The sequence below is a fragment of the Leguminivora glycinivorella genome, chromosome 1 (assembly GCF_023078275.1).
Source record: "Leguminivora glycinivorella isolate SPB_JAAS2020 chromosome 1, LegGlyc_1.1, whole genome shotgun sequence".
In the NCBI taxonomy this organism is placed as follows: Eukaryota; Metazoa; Arthropoda; class Insecta; order Lepidoptera; family Tortricidae; genus Leguminivora; species Leguminivora glycinivorella.
In genome coordinates, this window is record NC_062971.1 from 28,339,906 (window position 1) to 28,345,184 (window position 5,279).

At 42.0% G+C, this 5,279-nt stretch overlaps 1 long non-coding RNA gene across 1 annotated transcript; it reads right to left on the reverse strand.

Moving 5' to 3' along the window:
- Positions 1-1,683: 1,683 nt before the first annotated feature.
- Positions 1,684-2,126, reverse strand: LOC125229848. The gene is made up of 2 exons (XR_007177451.1): positions 1,935-2,126; positions 1,684-1,848 (listed from the first exon to the last, which is right to left on the reverse strand). It is a non-coding gene; the product is annotated as an uncharacterized LOC125229848 (long non-coding RNA).
- Between the last annotated feature and the right edge of the window lie 3,153 nt (positions 2,127-5,279).

Consider the following 5,279-nt stretch of genomic DNA (forward strand, 5'->3'; position numbering starts at 1 on the left):
AGTCAACTAAGTCACCTACGAACATAAATTTATATTTAGAATTTAATTTTGAAACTTGGTAGTATCGGTACCAGCTCCTGTTCGGTCAGTTTCTTCAAAGTTCCAAGTCTTTACAAACTTAATTTTGTAGAGTGCTGTTCATTCTGATCTCACTCGGGGTAGCCTAATTCCCTAGAGCCCGCGTCCCCAGGCGGCGGATAGGGGAATGCTCTCTTGGGCGAGGCAACTCGCCCGAAGAGTAGGAGGGAAATAAAATACCTCCCGCGGACCACAAGGCCGGAGATGGACACTCCGTGATAAAACCTCACCAGTTAGGCTTTTCTGAGATTCGGAATCCAGGCTACAGGTGTACTGCGCGTCCAGGTTGGGGCGTGCAGTAGAGATGGCGGCGGAAGAACCCTTACAGTAAGGATGAACGGCGGCTCTCAAGTCTTCCAGGAAGATTACAACCTTGGCGTCAGGTGGCAACCGGCCGTAAAATAAAAAGCCAACACCAATCTTCTAATCATGCAAAGTACAAAATTAAGAAGAACGATAACCACTAGGGCGTACCCCGCAAGCGACGTCAGCAGCGACCGAAACTCTACGAATTCTAGGGCGTACCCCCGAAGCGACGACAACGTCAATAAAGCTCCCGATAAAATTCCTAAAGTGCGATTAGCAAGCTGGAACGTGGGTTCGATGACGGGACGAAGCACTGAGCTGAGTGAAGCTTTATATCGTAGACGCATCAACATCTGCTGCATCCAGGAAACGAGATGGAAAGGGTCAAAGTCACGCAATATTGGGCACAACTACAAACTCGTGTACCACGGAACGCGACCACAGAATGGTGTTGGGATAGCCGTGGATCAGGACTTCCAGGACCGCATAGTGGAGGTGAACAGGATTAACGACCGGTTAATATCGATCTAGTTCGCTATCTACAACCAACCATGTATGATATCACAGGGTGCCTTATTGTTAAATAAACTTAAAGCTCCGGCTGTACAAAATTAAGGACACAAGTGATAATAATAGAAAAAAATACTAAAACTGAAAATAATAAAAAAACGGTGTCGAAATAAGCTTGCAAAGGGAAGTATATGGTGGAGATAAATAATTTAAGATTTGTTTATATTTTATAACATTTATTTATATGGAAAATTCTTGCCAAAATGTGTTTGTTCAGTTGGTTCTTAATTTAGTTACTTACTGCGCTAACCGTGTGAAAACTGACCTATAATTCTCTTGTTCGACACCAATGAAATGTACAGAGCTCAGCGGGAAGCTAGGTCGCTTAAAAGGGTTCTAAGTAAATTTTCACACAAGTTATCTTAATTTTTAACTAGAAATTTATACTACTAAAATACCTAGGTACCAGTTCTCAAAAATATTTGCTTGCTCTAAATTACTGACTCTATGAATTTAATCTAACTAAATTTCAGCTGACGCAGTTGCCCTGACCATTAGAAGGATAAATTGGACCGACCTCTAAGATGGTGAACCTTCGGGAAAGCTGTGGAAGGTGGCACGGGACCTCCCGGGGAATGTTGGCTGCACTGCGGAGACTTTTCAACCCGGAACGCGTGCCACGTGGACACCGAGACAAATGCGGCAGAGGCAGGCCGTCTTCCAGCAAACAGGACTCAGAACTTGCGCCGGTCACAAGGATTTCCAGAGTTAATAATATATATATCTATAAATATAATCCCGGCTCCTGAAAGCGACATAAAAATACATTAGTCTAATGCTCTCAAGACCAGCATGACAAAATAGAAGACAATCTAATAAATTAGCTCACCGCTAAAGGTCAAAGAAATTTCCTAGCGGAGCGCTCCCAATCCCACAGCAGAAGACAGATCATCCCTGTGAATAACCAAGCATATGGTTAGGAACAAACCCACAACGTTTCACGCCATTATGGAGTTGATCAGAACAATTCAGATACTCACTCAATCCGAGGATTATTGCAGGCCTTCTGCTTCCACCGTTTTGACCACCATGCGGTATGGTCTTGTGGAGAAAGTGCGTGTGCACCCAAAAGGGTCAAAAAAGGAAATGGACCACCCAAGATCATTAACCTATTTGCATATGGAGCAATCAAGGACATAGGGTGACAAACCCAGGAAGACATAATATATCGAATTAATATATTATATTTATTTGAGACTCCATCAGAGTCATGAAAGATTTACTATGATGTACATAGTAAGATTGTCACTCCAGACAGGCCTCTTATTTAGAGTATTAATATTACTGTATTTTGTTATGTATTTAAGATAATTTTTTGCATTATTTTTATATAATTATATTAATTTAATTTATCAAAATGTACTGGAGTAACAATTAAAAATCTCATAAAATGGGTTATTTTTAGCTATCTGGCAACCCATGCACAGATTATGCAGAAAGGTGCATACATGTGTGGATGCAAGTATTTTTGCACCAATTGAGGATTTGAATTAAAATAAAATTAAAGAAATTTCGATTTTAGATTTATAAAAAAAAATTAATTACGACCAAGAAAATGTACTACGTTACAATACCTCCCTCCCCGATTTAAAGGTTCAACGTAGGTGAACCGCCCGCTGTCCCCAGCGGCTTTCATCACATTGAACTGTGAGGAACCAAGGCAACAAACAACCCTAAGGCAAGAAAACTAAACTATAATACTAAAAGAGATAGTATCCCAGAAGGACAATGAAAAAAAGAAAAACAAAACGAGGCTTCGAGATTTTATTTCAAAAAAAATGTCTACACAAAACCATCAAAGTTTCCTAACTTTTAAACAATTCCACCATTTTCATCAACTTGCCTGAAAGGCCATATCCACAAAACTCAAACTAAAAAAATCTCGAACCCACGTAATCAATAACGGCAGGTAAAAAAACTATGAGGCCAACCGCGCAACACATAGAAAAAACCTCCGTAATACCTAACAACCAGTGAACGAACCGTTGGCGTTCTCAGCACAACGCGATGTAGCACCTTGTGCTAAGAAAGCCAATATCCAACGCCAGGACCGCTGATCAGCATTCCTCAAAATATACTCTTCTTGTCCGGGCAAAATGAAAATGTCTAGTCCATAAACTATGGGCCGACTCCGAAATCCAAAGAACCTGAAGTTCAAAACAAAACAAAATCGTCAAAATCTAAGTTTCAGTCCCTCTTAGTTGAAACTCCTAAATATTCCAAAAGCGTGTCCCCGACTAACTTGTCGGAGGAAACGAAACATCCAAAATCATGTTGCACAACACTCACAAAACATGGTATACCGTAAACAAAACAAGGCGTGGCAACATGCGAAATAGTACCTAAACTAAAACGTTAGGTATTTAGCCTAACGACGCGTTACCTAAAGGATACGCTAACAAAATACAAAAAAAAACGTACTATTTCGATGTTTGTCCGGTATGGTAGTACCTGACAAAATTTTTGCAACAAATGTTGCTATTTGGTCATATTAAAGACGGCTCTGACCTTGAGGTTGAGGGGCACAGTAGCTGGTGAGTGGTTTGTCGTCCTTGGCGGCACGACGACAGGTACTAGACGAGGGATCGTGCGTCCAAGGATAACTCTTCCAAACTCTTAACCAAACTATAAGTACCTACAGCCCAATTCGATTTAAGACTGAGCACAGTATCGATCGCGCCTAACATACTTCACGCATTTATAATACCTAACATACATCACACAATGCAAACATAGTAACGAAGCAGCTTTTCTGTTCGCCACGTTCCGAACAAAATTCGTGAATTAAATATTTACCGAATATTTAACACTACTAACGATTTCAACCGCATATGTTATGTTACGAGAGCTAGGTGATAGCAGTTGTCAACCCTGGCGGCAAAGCGACAAGCCCTATAGGCTCGAGGCTTTGCGTCCAGAGATGACTTCCACCTCAAAACCTGACTCCCGTTAATACCTACTTAAAGTCTTTAATATGCCACGACCCGATTGGTTGACCGTCCAACCTTTCGAGCTCATAAACTAATGGGGACAAAACCTTCTTAACTCTGCACGGTTCATACTTAGGTGCGAGCTTCGACATAAAAAACTTAGAAGCGTCACTTTGCGTGTACGTACGCTTCTGAACAATATCCCCAACCGAAAATCTCGCCTCTCGGCGTCTCATATTATAATACTTGGCATTTGTTTCATGTGCTTGCAACATACGTACCCCAACCTGTTCAAAAATATCTTTCAAACAACCAAATTCGCCCGCATACTCCTCTCTAGGGATACCTACCCCATATTGTTTATCGGTATCTTTATAAAAGGAGCCGTTAATGACCGGTTCCCTAGCGTGCACTAAAAAGAAAGGAGAATACCCGGTGGTTTCGCTGACTGCACTGTTTATGGCAAACCTAATCTGGTGCAGTTTTTCGTCCCATGTACGGTGATTTTCCTTTACGTAAGACGCTACGGCGGTCATTACAATTTTGTTATAACGTTCCACTAAATTCACGTGCGGAGAATAGCGCGGACTGTAAAAAATGTTAGGTACGTTGTAGCGTTTCAATAACTGCTTAAACTCTGATCCCGTGAATTGCGCTCCGTTGTCCGAAATCACGGTTTCAGGTACGCCATGTTCCAAAATGACATGGTTTTCAAAATGCTTCGCCACCAAAGCGCTAGTAGCGCGGCGAAGTGGAAACAGCAGTGTATGTTTCGAAAAGCAACATGTAATAACCAACAAAAATGTATAACCTGCCCGAGAGCGCGGAAGCGGACCGACGAGGTCGATACTAACTACCAACCATGGTCGATGACATACCTTTGGTTGTCCCATGAGGCCTGCAGTCGGTTTCTGCGAGTGCTTGTACGCTGCACAGACATCGCAAGCCTTTACGAACTCGACTACATCCTTGTACATACCGGGCCAAAAGTATGTCAACGCCAACCGGCGATGAGTTTTAAAAACACCTAAATGAGCTGCAGTTGCTTCGCAATGGTTTTGCTGCAAAACTCTCTTTCGATCACTCTTCTTCACCACTTCTTTCCAATCAAACTCTCGCAACAAATTATACTTGGCCTTCGAAAGTCTAAAAAGTTTCCCGTCCTTTAAACAAAAATTCGGAAAATTCGCGGGAAGTGACCTGCAGCCATTTACAATCTTGTCATACCATTCGTCTGGCTCAGCGTCATCATTCGTAATATTTATAACGTCAACTTTCATAAGTCTCGAAAGTGCGTCAGGCACAACGTTAAGCGATCCCTTTCTGTGCTCAATCTCAAAATCGAATTGAGACAGTCTGCAACCCCAACGAGCTAACCTCCCTGACGGATTTTCA